The sequence below is a fragment of the Camellia sinensis genome, unplaced genomic scaffold (assembly GCF_055761805.1).
Source record: "Camellia sinensis isolate YWXY unplaced genomic scaffold, ASM5576180v1 Unanchor6, whole genome shotgun sequence".
Classification (NCBI taxonomy): domain Eukaryota; kingdom Viridiplantae; phylum Streptophyta; class Magnoliopsida; order Ericales; family Theaceae; genus Camellia; species Camellia sinensis.
In genome coordinates, this window is record NW_028129474.1 from 13,091,651 (window position 1) to 13,101,017 (window position 9,367).

Consider the following 9,367-nt stretch of genomic DNA (forward strand, 5'->3'; position numbering starts at 1 on the left):
CAGAACCTTAACATTAACAATAATCTGAAGGTAAAAGTACCAGAACATCCATAGGTCAGAACAATTCATATCACAACATGAGTCACATAACAATGTCGTTGATACTCAATTCCTTTCTATTAACTGACTTCACCGTTTTAATACTTTGTATGAATTTTTGATACGGAATCATAGGTAATTCTTAGGAAGGTACATTACCAACAAACATTAGTCATAACCAAAATACAGAGGAGCTTCAGAGTCATACCAATGCACATCAAAATCTTTCAATGTTTCCACTGATTCCCAACATATGATTAACATACCTACTTGTGAAGAACAGAACGTTAAACAAAAGAATTATTAATGGTAATCAAATGTGCGATTCTTGTACTATTACTCGCAGTGGTAGGTCTCTGATAGCGGTGGAACGATGTCCTCATCTTGACCTACAAATATAATGCACATAGCAGATTATGAGAATAAAACCAATCTCTTTTTATTCCTTACTCAATAGCTATGGTGGTTCTAGACTCATTAGTCCTCCATAGGTTATCATAAAATAGGAGGAATCGATAGGAGAAAGGTTCAGACGAAGAAACGGTACAAACTCAAAAAACAGAAAGTGCATAGTCATCACTAATTTCAGCATATCTATTTATGTACTTATAATTTGGGGGTGAGACCACTACCATTGGAAACTAGACTTTCGGGGATGGATTTTGGGCTCAAGAATCACTCAAAACGGAGTCCGGATGCAAAAGATATGCTTATTCAAAGTTACTTAGCATAAGCTGAAACAGGGGTGGCCGCTCGTGCGCCCACTTTGGCCGCTCGTGCGGCCCAATTCCGCTCGAGCGGAAGAACCCGGCCGCTCGAGCGCCCAAAAACAGAATGAAAACTTTTTTTTTTCCTCTTCTCCGCACATGCGGCCATGGCCTCCGCACGTGCGGCCTTGGCCCTGTTTGACAGTCCGAAATTCATACAAAACCCATCTTTGCAAACACATAAAAAGGTTCAAATTAGATGAATTTAACACAAGAATAAGGCTCTAAATCACACAAAAATCAATCACCAATCTACTTTGGTCCTTACTTACTTTGAATTCATAATCACAACCAATTACAATCCAATTCTTTGCAAAGTTCCAATTATATTCTAAAACATAACACATTGTATATATATATATATATATTCCATGGAGTTGGCATAAAAACCAAAGATTGAAGTATAATTTCATCCAACACTTAGATTAGATTTCAAAACAACCAAAGGAGGAGTATACCCTCTTTAATCAAACATGAATCATACATAATACACAATTACAAACCCTAAGTTGTCAAAACAAGAAATAAACCCTTCCTTAAGCCCATGTGAAGGTTAAATAGGTTGGATTGAGCTTACCTTGAACTAAATTCCACAATTTTCCTCAATTTTGTCAAGCTTCTTGTTGAATTTATTCTCCTCCAATTCTTCTTCTCCACGCCCTCTATTTTCTCTCCCAGGAAATATCTCCACGTTTTTGTTCAAGCTCAAGAGGGCTTAAATTGATGTAGTCATATATAAAAGCATATAGGACAAAATTCATTCGTTTAATCATTCCGAAATTGAAATTTCGCAAACATGCTTAATATTACTTAAAAATTATGTTGATCACAGATATATAATCAATTTCAGAAAATTAAATTCCTAAGGCTTCCAATTTCTGATTCCAACTTCTTAACTGTGACAGATATTTCCTTAGTGAACGATATGAATCACTTTTCATAAGTTTTATTTAATTAAACCTCATTTCACATGAAATTGCATAGAAAGCAAGTAAATGCACAGAATAAAGGACCGAAAAATATACCAGAAACAGATATGAGGGTCGGGTTATTACAGTAGTGGTGTGATTTGTATGCTTTTTGTGCAATGTAAAGATCAGTTAGTCGATAATTTTACAAAAGAGTTAGGCAGTAAGGTTTTTCATCCCATTGTGTGCAAGTTAGGCATGAGAGATATCTATGCACCAACTTGAGGGGGAGTGTTAAGTTAGATGAAGGGTAGTTTTGTCTTTATGTACTTATTTGATTAGTATAAATACATATTGTTATAGAGGGAAAACCTAATCTTAGGTTTTGTGCCTCTTCTTGGTAATAATTCTCTTTTTTATTTTTCTATTCTCTTCTCTTCTCTCACTCTTAAACTTGTTCTTGTAATTTTAACTATTTTAAATTTAGTCATAATTTAAACCAATTTGAACCATGAACACCCTTAGCTTAACTCACCCTTCACATTCTTATAGGAAAAATAACTAGAATAAAGTTTGTTTTTGTTTTTATTTTTAAATTTATTATTATAATAGTTTGGAATTTTGATTTTATCATTCACTAGTTAAAAGAAAGGAAACATTTAAATATTAGCTACCACATCACGAAATCTCTATTATCTTCTTTTTTTTTATACGGGGTATGTGGTAGCAAACATGATTAACTTTATATATATTTCCAATGGCTCATATATGAAACACATTTTATATGGTAAAGTCAAATATTGAAACACTATTAATAGGTATGTAATATTACTACATATGCATGGAATAATTGCCACATTAATAATTTTAAAATGAGAAGAGTAATGATATATATTTATATATAAAATTTTATACAAAATGATAGGGCATCTTGTGGTCTCTTTATTTACTATGAAAACACTCACTATTGTTCTCATAATTTGCCAATTTAATAAAATGGAAATCTTTTTCTTCCATGGTAAGGACATTTTGGGAAGTATCTCACCTAGAAATGATGAAAAGTTAACGGGTAATTCTACTTGTACCACACTTTTAACTCATTATACCATTCTTTTTAATATTTTTTTTCATTATATTTTTATCCCTTTGTAAAATTACTATTAAGGACTAAAAGCTCCAAAGCTTTTCCCTTTCCGTTTCGCTTTATAGCCTTTCCTCTTTCTTTCCACCACCACCACCACCACCACCACCACCACCATCCTTCTCCTCCACCAACCACCACTACCTAGCCACCATCCCATCTCTCCACCAACCACCGCTACCCTTTCTTCCGTCTCTCACTCTTTTCATTTGTCTACAAATTCAAATGCATCTACCTTAAAGAATATATATATACACATATAAACAACAAACAACAAACAAACAAAAAAATTAAAATTTATATTTAAAATCTATAAATAATCATTATAAATAAATAATATACAAAATTTTGTGTTTAAAAGATGTTTGGGTAGAATTTTAAATCATTTTTATATAGTTTCGTGTTATTTGAAAAAAGTGTTTGAAGCTCCTTCCGGCTCTGGTTTTCCGAACAAATTGAGATTGTTCGGTCTTCAGTCACAGAATAATTTAAGTTTGTTTGGACTTCTATGGCCAAATATAGCTAATTAATTAATTCGACCCGTTTAGTGGGACATAGCTGAACAAACTTGATTTGTTCAGTAGTTTCCAATCGAACAAATCAAGTTTGTTCAGCTGTGTCTCGCCAAACAAATAAAATTTGTTCGGCTCTATTTCGCCTAACAAAATACGAATTTTGAAGAGAAATTGCAAAATTGGTGGTCTCAGGAGAGGCTGTAGGGTAATGATTATGGCAGTAGGTCATTGTGAAGTAGTGGCCATAGTAGTAGGGTGGCGGGGTGGTGCTTGGAAAAGGTGGTGATAGTAGTGGAGGTGGTAGCTAGTAATTAAAGATGAAGGAGCTAAGATTTGAAAGATCTTAGGTGTAAGGAGAAGAGAAGAAGTTAGGGATGATGGTATAAATGGAATAAAGAGGAGTGTGTAAGGAGATGAAATAATTTTTTTTGAATTTTTGAAGGTCTAATTAGAAAAATGGTGTAATGAGATAAAATTGTTGTGTTTAGGGTTTATCCAAAGTTAACATGCTCCCAAATATGGTCAAGTATTATTTTCATTTTTTTTCCAAGCATGGCATTTAAAGCCTATAAATACCCTTCAAACTGCTTCAACTTCTAATCACTCACTCTTTCTCTCTCTCTCTCTCTCTCTCTCCCTCAAATCAAAATGGTGTGACCCATGATTGCTTTTCTTCTCACACCTCTCTTCATCTTCCTCCATCAATCATTAGTAACTGCAACAACATACAATGTGGTTAGTTTAGGAGCCAAAGGAGATGGAAAGTCTGATTCAACCAAGTCATTCCTTAATGCATGGGCTGCAACTTGTGATTCGACAAAGCTGACCACAATCTACGTGCCTTGGGGAAGGTACTTAATCAGTAAAACAATTTTTAGTGGGCAATGCAACAACAGAGCCATCACCATTTGTATCTATTGCACTCTTGTGGCTCCCTCCGATTACAATGTCCTCAGAAATGCCGGTAACTGGCTTGTATTTGAGCAGGTTAGTAGTGTTTCCATCCATGGTGGAACACTTGATAGTCAAGGAACTGGTTTGTGGGTTTGCAAGGCATCCGGTAAGGGTTGCCCTATTGGAGCAATGGTATGATAAAAGACTAGTCTCTCCTCCTCTACCTCAGTATCCCAATTTTGTTGGTTGGTTGGGGTGGTGCAGTCATATCACTTGAAAGGTGTCCCCAGTCAAAAAAGTTGGGGCATAATAAAAATATAATAATTGCTAAGTAGTTCTGGAGTTGATGTGGTGTTCTCAACCATTGAGATAATGAAAAACTGTACAAGTAGATCAATGTTAACTCATCTTTATTAGGTAATTGAGAAATAATGAATGATCCATTTATTGTGTTTTGGGATTCGTCATTTGCAGGAGAATCACATGAGCAATATTGACTACTTAATAATTTCAGTTAAAAACTAATAATTTTCAAAATTTTGGCATGCTCTGTTTTTTCACAATTGCCTATTTCAGAGTTTGTCTGGAAACTTGACCTTTTAGTGGCTATTTTATCTCCACTATTAAGTTAAGCAGGTTTCTATGTATATTACATGTAAATATATTCTATAGTGCCACAAATGTCTCATTTTAACTTAATAAACATGGAAGGGAAAGGTAGAGACACAGTTAGCAAGACATAAAATGTTATTGCAGCAGATATTGTATATTCCTAACATAACATTTTAGAATAATCAACTGGTAAATTAGTTATTCAGTTGGCAAAGGTGAACCATTTGCTTTTTCCATGTTAGCTTGCCTTTTGGGCCATCGTAGTATTTTGATGTTCTTAAAAGAATCAATTAATTCCATTTAAGAAACAAAAAATTAGGATGAGCTTGAGTTAGTGCTTCAATATAATATAAATATAAAATTAGTAAATATATGAGCCTTGTAAAACAATATTTTTTAATTTTATTTATTTATTTATTTTTAATTTTTAATTTTTCATTTTAAGATCATTGAAGTAGTTGCATTTTCCCTTGTGTATAATCTAGAGACACTAGAATTTAGCAATTCGAACAACATTATGATCAGCGTATTAACTTTGCGAAATAGTTAGGTGTTCCACATTATCATCAACAGCTGCAATAATGTCAAGGTACAAGGAGTAAAGGTGTCTGCCTCACACAATAGCCAAAACACCGATGACATTCACATTTCATCCTCATCGGGCGTCACCATCTTGAACTCAAGGATTGCTACAGGGGATGATTGCATCTCAATTGGACCAGGAACCTTCAATTTGTGGATTGAGAAAATTGCGTACGGCCTTGGCCATGGCATTAGGTAAGAGTTATATATATATATATATATATGTATATATAATTCCAATGACACAATAATATAATGTAATTTTTTTTGGTTTTGATAACTGGGTGTCCAAGTTAGCATACATGCATCTCAACTAATCTCAGGGGATGTTGAAAGCTAGATCCACATGAGATGTGTGATACATAGCTAAAAAAATGCCAGCCACCATCTGAATGACTAAACAAATACCAGCTAATGGATATATTGTGCTTTCATATAGAGGTCATGACCTGGAGAAATTACTAGTGCTATAAGCTCCTAGTGCTGTGACACGAATTTGGGTCACTAGAATAAACCTCACACAAGAAGTGGGAAAAAAGGCTGTCGACCTATTACTTTCAAATTGAGTATTACGTATAACCTTTCATATGTTGTGCTAACATCTGTTTGTATTTGTATGCAATTGGTGCAGTATTGGGAGTTTAGGGAAGGACTTACAAGAACCTGGTGTTCAAAATGCAATAGTTAGAACCGCTACATTTAAAGGCACATAAAATTGGGATTTTGAGGTAGAGAAGGAGAGAATAGTCTTGGCAGCCTTTACAACATGGCACGCGCCCGTCCAGGGTAGCATGGTAGCCATGCATGCCCGCGACCTTGTCAGCAATGCAACCAAGCCTGCGTGTGGCCTTGGTTGCATGTCATGCACATGGCTTGGGTGACATGGCAGCCTCGCATGCTCGTGGCCTTGACAACATGGTAGCTTGGCCTGCACACGTTTGTGGCAGCATGGCATGTGCATGGCCTCGACAGCATGGTAGCCTGGCCTGCGGGCGGTCTTGGCAGCCTGGCCTGCTTGCGCCCTTGTCAGCATGCCAGCCCAGCTTGCAGGTAGCCTGGTGTAGACACCCCATTTTTGACCAACCTTGAGACTCAGACGTCACCAGTTGAGCACTCGGTGATATTGCATATTGTGCTTGCTCAGAAGTTTCAGAGTCTCGGCTGCGAGCCTTGCCTCCGGACTTCCGGGCTCTTTTGTGTTTTGCCTCGGTTTGCGAACCAGGCCCTATTTTCTCTGTTTTCTCTTACCGAAGGGAGGGAGAGGTCTCGTAGATCATCTCTCAGTGGCCGTAGGCTACGTATCGTGGTCGTAGGCCATTTTGCCCGTTTGGAGCCCGGTTTCCGATTTTTCAGAGCCGTTGGCCGTGTGCCACGGTTCGGGACCGCTTAACCATCTCCGTTTGCTCCGGTTTCTGGCATACGTCTTATTTGCTCCCTTTTGAGGGACACTGTGGTCCGAGAGACCAACTTCGTGGTCGAACACCACTCCCGGTGCCTAAAGGTCAGTTTTCGGGGCCTCGGGCTGCGCGTTTCAGCCACCGAACCTTCATTTTGCATCGGTTTTGGTTCATTTTTGGCAGGGACCTCTGTTTCATTGCTAGGAAGGTCATAGAAGGATGGGAGGCCAGTAATTGTTCTTTTAGCCAACTTTATCCCTTCATCGCCTTCCATCGCCTGATTTCTCCCACTTCAAAGCCAATGTTGACCACCCTTGGGCCATTTTCTTGCACCCTAAACCCCATATTTGTGATGTACACATCTGGGAGGCCACCAATATTTGGTGGCCGGCCAGTAATTGCTTTTGAACCTTTTGAACCCCTTTGAAAAGTGGGTTGTTCTCTCTCCTGATTCACTTTCTCCAGTTTTTGACCACAGGGTTGTGTTGTGCACACATGAGAGGCCCTCTTTCTGTGGTGGCCGGCCACTAATTATACTTGACCCTTTTGACCCTTGGCCGGCCGGCCATGGGGAAAGCCTGCCGGCCACCTGCAACCTCAATAACCGGCCGGCCATGTTCCTTGCTGCAGACACATTCCAAATATGCATCTCTTTTCCCCCCAGATTGTGTATCCGGGGGGGTGCATTTTTAGAGGGAAACTTGGATTGTTTTCCCTCCATTTTTTCCCCCTTTCTCCCCCCCTTTTTGCCTATATAACAGGGGCTCCAGCTCTGTTATGAGGGTTACAAAATTGCCCTAAGAGCTTTGCATACATACACCTTCTTCTCCCTCTCTTCCAAGCTCAAAACCCTTAAGTCCTACACTCATTTCTTCACCAACCCATAGCCCCACCCTTCCATCCTCCATTCCAGCAGCTGGAGGTTGTTCTTCAAGGCCTAGGAGTGCTGCATCTGAAGCCAAAAGGGTGCCAAAGACTAGTCTTCAAGGGTAAGTCCTCTTCTCCCCTTTTTGTCCCTTTTCTTGGTTCATATTCTAGCTCCTTGTGCTTGCTGTTTTGGGCTCCGACCCTAACTGGAGTTAGGCTTATTTTGAGTTCCTTTTCACTTTTGTTTAAGGGCCTCTCACTGTTTGAGGCCTCTTTGTTGCACTTGCTTCATTATCTCCCTTGTATGCCATTTTCTTGTGTAGTATTTTTGGCCTATGTATAAACTGTTTTGAGCTCTATCATGAACTGAAAAGTGTCTTATTTTAAGCCCTTATTCAACATTTTTGAAGAGCTCATTGCTGTTTGAGGCTTTCATTTATCACTTGCCTTTATATCTCTCTTTTGGCCATATTTTTGCATGATTTATTAGCCTCTTGTGCTTCTATTTTTGGACACTGGTCCGAACTTAAAAAAGCCTTATTTTGACCCCCTCTTCATGTTTCATTAAGGGTCATTTATTTTTTGATGCATCCTTTTTGTACTTTGTGTTATAGCTCTCTTATTGGCCTTGTTTTGCATAGTATTTTGAGCATGATTGTGTACTATTTTTGGCTCAGTCATAAACAGTAAAAGGTCATATTTTGGGACCCTCTTAAACATTGTTGAAGGGCCCTCATTGTTTGGGGCCAGAAGCTGTGACTTGCTTCATTAGCTTGCTTTCGGGCCATTTTCGCATGCTAGTTTAGCCCCATTTGCGTTCGCTGTTTGGCCTTCTTTAAAACTGTAAAAATGCTTGTTTTGAGGCTTCCTTGAATCTGTCTTCACATGTCATGATCAAATAATGCATGCTTGATGTATCTACAAGTCATTTCATGTGCTTAATCTTGCATTTCGGGACCATTTCATGCATCGGGTGCTATATTGTCATGATTCGGGGCTGTTTTGGGTCATATTTTAGCGCTGAAATTTGCATGTTTGCATATCATATTTCATGCCTTGCCATGTCTTGTTAGAGTGGCATTTGGTGCCGTAGGGTCGGTCCTCGGTTTGCGTGCATGCGTGCACGTGCTTCGAGAGTCTCATTTTCATCTGATGGCCTCTTATGTGAGTGTGGCTGAGGTCCACTCATGTTGGTGTAAGTCCATTATGCATTGTGTATGCCATTTCATTTCATAGCATTGTGCATGTTAGGTTGTATCTTAGTTGCATTTCATGCATATCATGCATATTGCATCGTGCTTGGGATAGGAGTTAGCCCGAGCACGGGAAACGAGGTACGTTTCGTACTCCGAGTGACGGAACGTGTCTCAATTCCCAGTCGCTGACACTCCGGATTATCCATGATGGAGTCTAGGTTTTGTTTTGTTTTCATGTGCATTCATTCTATATTGAGTTGCACAATTCGACTCCTCGGCCATCATGCATCGAGATGCGTGATTGGTGGCACGAGGATCGAGGCATGCATACGTCTGTGAAAATACATTGCTATGCCCCTTTCTTGCTCTCTGTTGCAACAAATCAAGAATCAGCGGTCTCCCGGAGCTTGGCGCGCTTTCCAAGAATAATTGCAAAACAGAGGCTAATT

General features: G+C 38.7%; 1 pseudogene; it reads left to right on the plus strand.

Annotated features, from left to right (window-relative positions):
* Positions 1–4,030: 4,030 nt before the first annotated feature.
* LOC114278722 (polygalacturonase-like) lies at positions 4,031–6,171 on the plus strand (annotated as a pseudogene).
* The last annotated feature ends 3,196 nt before the right edge of the window (positions 6,172–9,367 follow it).